This window comes from Hippoglossus hippoglossus, chromosome 16 (assembly GCF_009819705.1).
Source record: "Hippoglossus hippoglossus isolate fHipHip1 chromosome 16, fHipHip1.pri, whole genome shotgun sequence".
NCBI classification, from domain to species: Eukaryota; Metazoa; Chordata; class Actinopteri; order Pleuronectiformes; family Pleuronectidae; genus Hippoglossus; species Hippoglossus hippoglossus.
Window position 1 is genome coordinate 2,497,728 of NC_047166.1, and position 12,848 is coordinate 2,510,575.

Below are 12,848 nucleotides of genomic sequence, written 5' to 3' on the forward strand. Positions count from 1 at the left end.
CCATTTGTTTTCCTGTTGCATGAATCCACAGCCGTGTTTCATGTGCGTCGTGTCCCCGTCACGTGGTTCGGTTCACGAGCGTCATCGCTCCTCGTACTTTGCTCTCAACACGAACTGTTGCCTTCTGTTCTTTATTAATGTGGAAAGTCAAAGCTTTGTCACTTTCAATCAGTCAAAATGTGTTTTATGTAGCACGACTCCACGCAGGTTTTTGACATTCAAAGTGCTTCAGGTGTGATGGACAATACGATAATAAGACAGACATAAAAAACAAGAAAAAGAAAAGAAACCATAAAATGTTTTAGAAACTATTTAAGACAAATTCACGCAGCAAAATGGAGATAAAAATAAATAAATAATTAAATACAATAAGAAAATAAGAAAAAATATGAATAAATATAACAAGTTAAACAGACGTTGAGATAAAAGAGATAAAGTAAGAAGTAAAAGTGAGGAATTAATTAATTATCAGATTTGAAGTAACGATAGCGGCTGTAGTTTAACAATTCATACAATTATAATAACGATAATAACCTTTATTCATACAGCACTTTTCAAAAAACACATTTACAAAGTTCTTTGTAGACATAAAAAAAAGATGAATAGGCAACAAAAGAAGACGACGTCACAAAGAACTAAAAACAAAGGTCAAGAATTCACCATTTGTCAGTTATTTTAAGACTTTATTCATCCGTTCCTCTGTTCATGTCCTGCCTGTATATTCCCTTCACTTGTTCCCTCACTTTTACAGTTTGCTTCGAGTGTTTTCCTTCTTTCCGGAGCACTTTCTAACCTCGTTAGCAGTGGATCAAAAACCAATTAGACTGAGCCGTTAGATGAAGAGCGGGGCTGCATGAGTGGGCCGTCGCAGGCTGTGTCCGCACTAATACGTCTTGGCTCTCCTCCCGAACGGGACCAGAATATCACATTATCTCCTGCTGTGAGGAGGCAGTGGAGACGCACATGATCCCAGCTCAGGCCTGCCGCAGCATCGCTAACGACCACGAAGATCATTGTTCAAAATCTGGCTAATGTGCTGCTTATACCAAGAGGAGATCGCTCGGTTTTCAAATATTTGCAGAAAATGGACAAACTGAGGGGAAATCTGTTTTATTGATTATAGCGGCACAGCGGTGGATTTTGTCTGAGTGGAATTCTAATCGTCACTCAGACACAACGACGACAAATAGACAACGACACCCGGCTGATGGAAGTTCTTTTTACACGTTTGATTGAAAACTTCAACGTCTAAATGTGTGTGATGTGTCTGAAGCTGGTGACATCATGACACGATTAGTCAGTAGACATCATCACACAGTACTTGGCTGTCATTACTACATAAGTACACAAGTATTTGGTGGATATTTCTACATTAAACATGTAGACTCAGTAGTCTTTACTACATTATTACACAAGAACTTGAAGTCATTACTCTGTAGTCGTAACAACAATATCAAATGAGTAGTTGGTAGTCATTACTACTTTATGACTTAAGTACTCTGTAGCCACCAATACCTTATTACACAAGTACTCATACTCATTAATAAATTGTTCCTAGAGTACTCTGTCATTGCATTATTACATAAGTACTTAGTACTACATTGAAAGGCAAACTCCAGAAACTATCCAGATCCAATGTTCTAGTCATTTTCCAGAGTTCATGTCTCAAAACGACCTGATTGCCTGGAACTCGAAGCGTCTCTCCGTCCGACTCATCAAACTCGCTTGTGAAATATCCTGTGAATCAATTCTTTGGTTCTGATCAACCTCTTCCCCCCAATATCAAGGTGAAGTCGTCCCCTCTTCACTCCAGTCTGATCAGTTCAGGTTTCTAATCAACCTGCCTCGTTCATTCAAAATGACACAACCAAACCTTGTTGTGTCAATCAGAGGGTTCGTTAACTGGGCTAATTATCCCGCACGAGGCCGAGGACCCGTCGGGGTCTTTGAACGAGCGTCTGATTGCTTCTATTCACAGGAAACGGGGGATGAAGCACTGAGTCGTTCTGTGAGCTGAGCTGAGCTGAAGGAGCTCAGAGATGATTTGTAGTTACAGAGGGAGGAGGTCAGAAATGATGTGATAACACGACGGCTGTGTGTGTGTGTGTGTGTGTGTGTGTGTGTGTGTGTGTGTGTGTGTGTGTTGTTGGGACCCAAATCTGTTTACACATCCACGTTATGGGGACTTTTCTTCCTTATGGGGACCAAAATAAAGTCCCCGTGAATCAAAATTTTAAGTGAAGGTGTTTTAAGGTTAAATTAAGGTTCGGTTTAGGTTTAGATTAGGATTAGTTTAAGATTATGATCAGGTTAGGTTTATGTTAAGGTCAAGGTTAGTTTAAGGTTAAGATAAGGGTAAAGTTAAGATAAGCTTTAGGTTACGTTTAGCTTTGGCACAAGTTTAAGGTTAAGTTTAGGTTGAGATTGGATCAAGCTAAGGTTTGGTTTAGGTTAAGATTGGGTCTAAATTATAGTAAATTTGTGGTAATTTAATGTTATGTCCTCTGAAGTCATAGAGACACAACAGTGTGTGAGTCTGTTTGTGTGTGTGTGTGATTTCCTTTGTTCAGTAGGCGAACACTTCACACTTCCTCCTGACAGTCACTTTAGTAAATTAAAACACTTTGACCAACATTCATCACCAGCCTGTTTTTGTTGGTTTTTCCAGGGCGTCGTGTTTCACCGACTGCTCCTGACTCTCATCCAAACGATGTGTAACTCATTCCTCAGAGACACTGAAGGAACGTCCCTGATGGAAGATGCTGACTGGTGGTCGTTGGTTCAGCCACAGTGGATTCACAGCTACACACTGACACCGTGTGACCAGTGGCTGCAGGTGCAGGACAGCGTTCCCTTCAATAATAATATGAGTCATTCAAGAGCTTTGTAGACACCTAACTATAACTAACACAGTCACACTAAACTGAGATTAATGACATATATTCAATAGAGTCAATTACAAACCAGATTCTCACTCAGTAAAGTTCATATCTCTGCCAAGGCCCGACAGTCTCCTTCTGAAACCACATTTACATCCACTAGAGCTGGATTCTTATATGAATCTCATTCACACTCATAGATCTCAGTCCCCAAAACACGTCTGATTGCTTTTTTAAATCAAGATCCATTTATTATTCTCAAGGAAAATGTTGAAAAATGTGTTTTCTCACTGGATCTGCACCAATATTTAATAAGTTCTTTCTTGACCCATCTTACATCCTGTCATTACGTTTCATGATTCCTGTAGTTTTTGCGTTATACTGCAAACACACAAACATGAGTGAAAACAAAACCTTTTGATCGGAGGTAAGAGAGAAATAAAAAATGCAACCAAAGTAAATAAATAAGTGAAATAAGAGTCAAAATGCAAACAAACAATCACTGTTAGTTAAAGTTTGTTTGTTTAAAATCTTAGAACATTTCAAGACTTTTAAAGGACGTGGAAATGAGGCATGAAACTTTCCACTACCTGTTCTCACTGTTGTGTCTCGACTTGAATAGAATGAGGCCCAAGTTGTAGAAATATGATGTATGATAACATTTAGTGTCATTTGGATTTAACAGTGAAGAGAAACTGAAAATGATGCACATGTTTCCATGAGGGATTTTCTTTTTCTGCTAAACGACATGTAAAATAATGCATAAATCCATTAATCACCTTCAACTCAACCTTCGAATGAGCTTTACCCGAGAAACGTGGCTCTTTCTTTAATGCAGAAACATGTTTTGTATAATATTTTTACTCGTGATTTAATATTTTCCACTCGTGTTGTGCATACACTCATTTCAAAATGTTAAAAACACAATGTAGAGCTGATGTTTGAGATGGAACTAAATGTGCTGCAGGATTGATGCATATTAATAATGAGTTCTCTAACTCAGACGCCTCAACCAGCCTCTGCTGTAAACTTTCCACATGAAACTGCTGCGTCAGATTTAGAGGGAAACGTCCTGAATATGAATTTCAGAAAATCTCTCTTAAAATAGAGGCAAGTGGATTTCATCACTGTGATGCCATTTTGCTTTGATTAACATTTAAAGTATAAAAATCCTGCAGCTTCAAAATAAAAAAATGCTCTCGACCCTGCGCAGCGAGACTTGAGGTGAAGTCACGACCTTGGTTTGGAGACAAGTCCTCCCGTACGCAGCCGATCCTTTCAGTCTCTGTTCTTTACAGTACGTGTGCATCATGATAGCCTTCCCTTTGAAAAGAGAGCATCCTTCAGTCAGAGCAGATAAATGAAATATTCACTTCGGGCCTGAACGTTCCCACAAATGCTCAATAATGTCTGAGACACTCTGAGAGAATATTCAAGGCCCCAAATTGGATTAACAGAGATGCTTCTTCCAGCAATTAGTCTGAGGGAACAGACGAGTTGAAGGGAGCACAAAGCTATTAATTAATGCTGGAGAGGCCGAGCCACTGAGTTCATACAGTAGCGAAGGAGACGAGCCGCTGTGGGAGAAGAGGTGTCAAACCAAAGTAGCCCGTCAGAGGAGAAGCCTCGAGAGGAGCCAGGAAATCAATACCGCCCTGAGCTGTGCTTTTAGTACCCTTGATGGCTGAGCTCGGACGTGGGAGGCTCGGGGAAACTTACGCAAACTTTGTGAAGTGTGTGGTTGACATGTTTTCTCACACTTAGCGACCTCGTTAGAAGTTTAATTTGAGAGCTGCGAAAGCCGAGAGGGGGCAACATGAAAAAAGCCGCCTGTCGAGAGGCGAGGGAAAGACCACGGGACGAGAAATTGTCTCATCAGTCCACAGACGCGACTCCGCAGTGTCCCCCAGAGTCAAGAGCACTTAGGCTGAATGTGTCCCCTCTGCAAGTGTCGCACATATACCTCTTTAAATGCAAATGTAGGGTTACACAAGTTATATAATATATATATGAGCTAAATGGTCAAATTACTTTTTCCTCTTTGGAAATACTTGACATAAAAGAGAGGTTTGAGATGAGAAAGGTTCCTGGAGCCGCAAAGGTCTGTCACCGTCACCGCCTTCGTTTTTTATTGTTTTATCATTCATTTCTGAGTCAGAGGAGTATGGACGTGTTTGTTAAAACTTAAAGGTTCTGAAACACTTCTTAACTTATTCGTTTAAATCCTTTTCACCTCCCGAAAGCCATCAATAAATCGTCTGGAAGAAAAGAAGAAGAAAAGCCATAAACTTGTGATGGAAGTTTTCTGGAAGCTGGTGAAACTCGGGCAGAGACTGGACTTGATGCATCAAGGAGACCAGAAGGTCCAACATTACATCAATGCTAACAGAGTAACATGAGTCCCCCCCCCCCAGGTCTGAAGATGTCTCACCCAGCATCACAACTTAACTCCGTCCCTCCACCTGTCCCTCCACCTGTCCATGAAAGGCTGGAGATGATGTCACTCTCTATGTCACATGTGTTTGCATCTTATTGGATAAAAAACCCAAAGCACTCAGACCTGAATCTCGTTTTTCTTCTCGTAGACTCCAGGTCCAGAAAGTGAAGCCAACGTGAAAGTGCCTGAAACCTGTATTCTGTGGAATGTCCAGCAGGGGGCGACTCCACTGGTAGTTTCTATAGAAGTCAATGAGAAAGTGACTCTACTTCTCACTTTATAACGTCAGTAAACATTAAGGAGTTTATGTCTCAATCTCTAGTTTCAAGTGTTCTTCAATACAGCTGATGTGCATTTAGTAAATTATGATCCAATTAGAGTCGAATAGACCATAAAGCACCGGATGCATTGGGGCGTGGACACCACAGTGTGATTGACAGCTTCTACCGTCCAATGGTTGCAGGGGGCAGATGTGGATGGGCGTGCAGGCTCATGCTCCAACCCCTGCTCCTCCAAATATGGTTACTTCTGGTTTCTGACTCTGTCTCTTTTTCTGAGCCTGAATCTAATTGGACCTGAACATAAAGCAAACAGGAAGAGGCTCAGTCTGGGCCCAAGTGCCTCTTCCTGTCTCAGCGCTCCCTCTGTTTCTCTTTCTTCTTCTCTCCGTCAAAGCCTGGTTCTGCGTGAGCATTTAATATCCCGTCTCTGTGAACTATCCTCCAGCTGTCTCACTTATTTTCCTCTGTGAACCTGAACCCGACCTTAAATCTGTCTCTGCAGCTGCTTTCACAGATGCACTAAATCTGCACATTTGGTTCAGTGCCCCGCCGTCACCATCCTGCAGCTGGAGGGGTGTCGGCCCGATTCCCCAGAGATCCAGATCCCCTGCCTCACCCGCCCTCCAGGTGAACTCTGTGTTACAAACAGTGTTTATACGTAGAGACCAGTTCATTAGTTACCAGTTTGTATAATAGATCTTTTAATTCACTTCTTAAAACATTTATTTCTAAAAAAGCATTTTATTAATCCTTCTACCCAATTTTTATCACCTACACATGTTTTCTGTTTTATTATGTTATTGTTTTAATGATGGATTTCTGTTTTTATTTTATTCCCTGATCTTACTTGCCAGAGGCCCTATGAATGTTTACATCCTGTTTCAACCATGTGTTTAACTGTGTTTAAACAAGTTCCATATGAATTAAGGCAATGTTATTATTATTTATTTACTTGCAGATATTTTTACTTTCCAGTCCACAGTCACGTAAACAAAAAGATCAAATCTAAACATAAAAAAAAACGTCCTCAAATTGATGTTAACCACGAGAGCACGAAAGCTTCGGCAAATCGTTTCCCAAACGTTCAGAGGGAAACGGTTCTGTTCTGTTTGGTTTGTTGTCAGTCGCAGGAGAGAGACACATAAATTCACTCTCTGCTCCAGGAACCTGGTTTTTTTTCCTTCTCTGGTGTAACTTGTGGAAAAGTCGGCTTCACTTCTCTCTGATCTTTGTCTTCTGAAGCGTGAGCTGCAGCTGAGAGACTGACACAGCGTCCACGGGAGCCAATCAGACGCCTCCGCTGCCCCATCCTGTCCAATAGGCGTCTCTCCACAACAGGCTTTCATAACCATGTTGTACAGTGTATTGTGTGGGTGCACGTGTGTATTTCTATATCTGTAAACTCTATATATCCACCTCCCTCCTCGTGTCGTCTCTTTGGGGACAAAGCTGAAGGAATCAGGTCAGAAATGATGATATGAGGTGAAAGTGATGTTTATTTAACAGTTAACATTTAACCTCATTCAACTGTTCTGACCTCAATCCCTGTGTGTGTAGTTGATAATGTTTTTAAAGACAAGTTGTACTGTTTGCCTTCAATTTCTCAGAAGGAAATTATCTTATTTATAAACAGTACGTGCGTTTCATTTATTTTTCTCAAAATGAATAAATTGTCCGTGGCTCAGCCTCCTGACTTCATCTGTAGTCGTCCAACGTACGAGCTCAGACCACAACATGTGAGAAATGCTATATGAAAAAGATGTATTTATTATATAGGGACATAACAGATTAATGAACATTAGTATAAAATACTAAATATGAATATGTGAAGTTGACAAGAATGATAATTGACATCCATTGTCCGTAGGCAGGTAATTTAAACATGATACAGTACAAATACAGAAGTAGTATACAAATACACAAATAGAAAAAGGGATCAACACTCAAATTAGAAGTGATAGTGACAGTTCTGAGCTGTGGTTTGAGTTGAGTCTGTGGGAAACTCCTTCATTAGCATTCTAACGTTTCGCTAACATCAGTCTGTCCAAATGTGGTGCGTCTATAACAGCACCATAATATAAAAATAATTTAAAGGAGCTTACTTGAATAATACAGTTCCAGTCATGAGGGAACAGGATCTGCTGATTCCCAGAAATGTTCATATACAGATGAAGATGAAATATTCTTGCTTTAAAGACATTTTGAGATGTAAAGTATCTGATGAAGATCCTCAGACTCTTCTCATATCAGTGAATATCATACAACTGATACCACGCCCATATCTGTACAGTAAATACAAACATATATATATATAAACTTATGTGTGACTTATTTTAGCATTAAGTGTGGAAACGGTAACTGGAGCAGCTGCTTCCCTATTTCCAGTCTTAATGCTAAGCTAAGCTAACTTTACCTCTGGTAACAGATGTCTTCTCTAATTCTGTAATAACTTTAATAACCAAAGTGATTTTTGTATCAGTCTGCAGTTCTCCCTTTCATCCAGCAGGTGGAGACTCTGTGCTGCAGTTGGATGCTCGACACTTGACTCCAGTATTTTATATAACATCATATTTCACTGCTGCACAGTCACTGTGACTCTGAGACTCTGAGACTCTGAGGAGCTCTGAGGGGATTCCTGTCTGTCAGGGTCGAGACAGCAGGAGACATCCCCCCCCCCCCCCCCCCCCCCCCCCCCCTCTAAAGTAAAGACAGAAGAAACAGGGACAGGTTTCTAACCAGTGGTGAAAGGGATAGTTCACCCAAAAATTTAAATTCCCTCATCATCTACTTCCCACTTTGGGGGGGGTGAAGTGTTTGAGTCCACCAAACACTTTCAGGGGTAAACAGAGTCTCAGTCAAATCCAAAACCACTGAAGGCTTCGGACACTTGGATGAAACCACTGGAGCAGGATGGAGGCGTGTTGTGGGGTTTCTCTTCTGTTGTGTTTTTACGTTTGAAGAATTGGTCGTCCTTTAATTCTATTGTATTCTATTTGTCTGCTCCTCTGTTTAACCCCTGACACTCCAGCAGCCCCCCCCCCCCCCCCATCGGCTTATTGGTGGGGAGATAATGAGGGAATTTCCATTTTGGGGTGAACTATCCGTTTTTAAATATCCATCACACCTCCATCACATCTTAACGTGTTCATCGTCACCTGAACATCTGCAAGAGCAAGTGCGAACACATCTGTATTGATGGGTGTGAATATTATCAAAAAGAATAATAAAATACAACTACTTTGCTGCCATGACAACATGAATTCATAATAATATTAAAGATTTGACATTCAAATAGAACAAATGTCTCTGTGGACTCACCTTTGACCTCCTATAACATATTTTATGTTGTGTTATTTTGTGTGATTGTGTGACTGAAGTTGCAGACATGTGAGGACCACACCTTCCCCCCCCCCTCCTCATCCACTTGCAGTATATATAGTCTACCTGGAGGATTGCTATGGCAACAGGTTGCCAGTAGCGACGGGTACCACTTCTTCGTGTCTGCGGGGATAAAGCGGCGCGTCAGGACGAGGAGGAGGAAGAGAAACACACACACACACACTCACACACGCACCACAACATCCACCCTCCTCTTCCTCATCTTCAGCAGCAGCAGAGAGAGAGAGAGAGAGGGAGAGAGGGAGAGAGAGAGGGAGAGAGAGAGAGAGAGAGAGAGAGAGGGTGAGGTCTGACCGGCTCAGTCCGCGGAGACAGAAGCAACAACCGGGCTGTGAGGTGTTTTTCTATCGGTGCGTCAGGACGCGTGTGTCCGCCGCTGCTGCCTCTTCCTCGGTCCAGAGACAACGACCCGAGCCGCGTGAGATCCGGAGACATGGAGACCTGCCGCTGACGGAGATCCCCCCCCCCGCTGATAACAACAGGTTAGAGGATGAAGATGATGATGATGATGCTGCTGCTCACTCAGCATCTTTTTAATGTTGTATTTGTAAACGAGGTGTTTTGGAGGTTCCCTGCTGTGAAGGTGTGAAGCTGTCAGTCAGGGGGGGGGGGGGCAGCAGATGTTTGTGATGCATCCACGTGGAGTCCAGCTGTGACTCCACCCTTCATCTTCAGCTTCACATTAATATAGAAAGATTGAAAACATGTAGAATAAATTAAGCTTCATTTCAATGGCGGCTCATCTTCTTTTTTTCTTCTTCTTCTTCTTCCTGGAGCTGCAGTGTGTCTCCATCCATCACAAGCATTTAGATGGATCAAGCAAAAAATAAATCATATTAGCATTTATACATTTATAACAAGTGTAATCTCATATAGAGTCACATGATTAATGTTTATTTTCCACTTTTGCACGCAGTTTCTTTACAATAATATATCTAATTATGTTTATCATAGTTATACAGTTTAATTTACTTTAATTACAAAGGAAATGTTGTGTTGTAATTTCTATGTGGATAATTAAATGTGTTTTTGATTTCAATTATTAACTATTTCACATGCAGGGTTTGGGTAATGAAGTGTGTGTGTGTGTGTGTGTGTGTGTGTGTGTATGTGTGTGTGTGTGTGTGTATAAAGTATGTTGTCTGTTATTTCATGACATAACACAAACTTTATAATTTAAATGATTGTAAAAATAACTGTCAAATGGCCACTGAGAAGTTGTACAATGTGCAAATATAACAAAACGCAACACATTTCATTTATCACTATTACATTTATGTAAAATATGAATTTCACAATTTCACTTGTTGTATTTAGAAGTTTTAACCTCAAATTTCATCCTTTTAATATTCATTTTTTCATGATTCTTGTTTTTTTACATTTGTCTTTTAGCCTTAGGGCATAATACACACAGACACACACAGACACACACACACAGACACACACACACACACACACACACACACACACACACACACACACACACACACACACACACACACACACGTGTTTAAATGAAATCCCTCATAACCTTAACCATGACCAATTTATCCCGAACCCAAAACATAACCTACACGTACGGTTTAAGCCCAAACTTAACTTTAACCTGAACCAAACCACATCTCACCACTAACTTTAACCAGGACCTCAGTAAAGACACACACACACACACACACACACACACACACACACACACACACACACACACACACACACACACACACACACATCGGCTTCATTTCTAAATTCGGCTTCTCGTCTTTGTCACACTCACGTTCTTGTCAGCTGCTTGTCACCGTTTCATCTCTTCTCGCCGCGGCAACCGCCCCTGATGCTGCGTCCCTTTGTTCAGTTGGACCAAAAATAACTCGATGCACTTATCAGACACAAAGTCGCTTTTCTAAAAACGAGGCTTTGTTAAGGTTTTATTTTTTTACTGCTCGAGAAGTAATTATTATCTTTTCCTGAAACGTCGCTGCCGAGGAGCAGAGCACACAAATAGATGACACGAGCTTCTTCGAGCAGCGGAGGACGGAGAAGCTTAAATGTTTGGATGCGACTGTCGAGAGAAAAGCTCTGAACTCTTAGTCGACGTTGAGATTCTCTGAAGCGTGTTGTATAACCTGCTAGCAAACAGCAGAGTGGTTTCGGGCCCTAAGTGTTCGAGACCCTGTGACCTCGCCGAGTCGTTGGCGGACGAGATGACGAGCTCATGATCTGACATTAAACTCTGACGAAGAAGAAGAAGAAGAAATTAAAAAAAGATCAGCCCTGTTCCTTCTCACTTCTTCACCACGAGGCCAATGAATCACTGCTGTGAGATATCATTCCTGAGTTTTAAGTGTGATGGATTACAGGCGGCTCGTCAGCGAGACAGAGCTGGAAGCGGCTCTCTCTCTCCCGAGAGGTGCCAACAGACATCTTTTCTGATTTACCTCTTTTTTTTTTTTTATTCAGAAACCGCTCCTCAGCCCGTCATGTCTCTCGGAGCTGTCTCATAACGTCCCTCCCATGTGACCGTCCGTCTGTGTGACGGCTCTTCACGCTTACACAAGCGTGACCGAAGGACGCAACCCGGAGAAGATTGTAGTTTGGGTTCTTCTCAGAGGCGGCTGATGATCTGATAATAATCGGATTGATCTGAAAATGAGCTGCTGCTGCTTCGTTTAGGTTTTTCTGCACGTTAGTAAAATTAATTTGATATATTTCCCTAAGATGCGGTGATGCAACAGCACGGCTAACACGAGTAACGTTGCTGTATCTGTGGTGTAATGTGCACTGAACTCTTACAGAGCGACTTTAAGGTTTAACCAACAACAGTCAACCTCGTCCCTTAGTCTCAGATCAACTGTCTAGATAACTGGTTCCTTTCCTGAGGGTCCGGACGCCATCTTATGGGAAATCGGTCATGAACAGGAATAGAGAGAAGATGAAGAAGATGTTTCTGCCCCAAAAAGATGTTTCATTTGCACAAGTCGTCTTATTTTCAGCTAGAAATGTTTCAGATGAAACCAGGAAAAGATGAGAAGGGCACAAAGATCACGTTTCTTCACCGAGGCCCAACAGCCCAACAACACGATTCTCGTAGTAAGAATATAAAAAGGAAATAAGAACCTAACTTTGTCTTAAAACATAGTTAAAGAAAGTGACATTTTGCACCTTAATCAAAATGTTTTGGAGACTCCATCTCTCCACCAGGTTTTGGTGGAAATGAGTGAAGTAGTTTTGGTAAATGGACGATTTTGTCTTATTGACAAAGTGCTACAGTACAAACCTCATTCACACACACGCTATGTGCTGTACTTCCTCTATAACACACCACACATATGGATGCAGATTGAAGGAGCCGGGGATCGAACCACCGACCTTCTGGTTAGTGGACAACACATCATAGATACCAGTCTACTAAATGAGTCTGATTCTTTTTCCTCTAGATCCCTGAATTATTCCCTGAACGACTTCTTTCTTGGCTCATGTTCCATCCGATGCAGGTCAAAATCTCTCTGACTCTCATCTGGGGACCAGGAGCTGTTTTTCAGGGACTTTGGGGCCAAATCTTCAAACAGTTTTCAAACAGTTATAAACGAAGTGATCACACACAGAAGTTAAACCTCCACCCCCGTCCCAGACCCTTCACACACGCATTGAGACGTTCTTCTTGGAAAGCTGCTGGTCCTCGTTGGTGTTGCCATGGTATCGATGTCGTGTCCTGTACATGTTGCGGTGGACTAACAGCGATTCCAGGTTGAGATAATTACACCTGACAGCTCATGTTGCTCATTCGCTGAAGTTGGGAAAGAAAAAACAAGAAGGAAAAACAAGAAGGAAGAACGAGAGCACATTTCTGAGCAG

The 12,848-nt window shown here is 41.6% G+C and overlaps 1 protein-coding gene across 2 annotated transcripts in view; it reads left to right on the forward strand.

Annotated features, from left to right (window-relative positions):
• The first annotated feature begins 9,180 nt into the window (after positions 1–9,180).
• LOC117777020 (cortexin-3) overlaps positions 9,181–12,848 on the forward strand; it is a 29,035-nt gene continuing 25,367 nt past the window's right edge. The window contains exon 1 of one of the 2 annotated variants that reach the window (XM_034611464.1): positions 9,181–9,480. The gene's annotated coding sequence lies outside the window, so the exon portion shown is untranslated. The remainder of the gene's footprint in view (positions 9,481–12,848) is intronic. The other variant, XR_004616531.1, reaches the window with a different exon arrangement.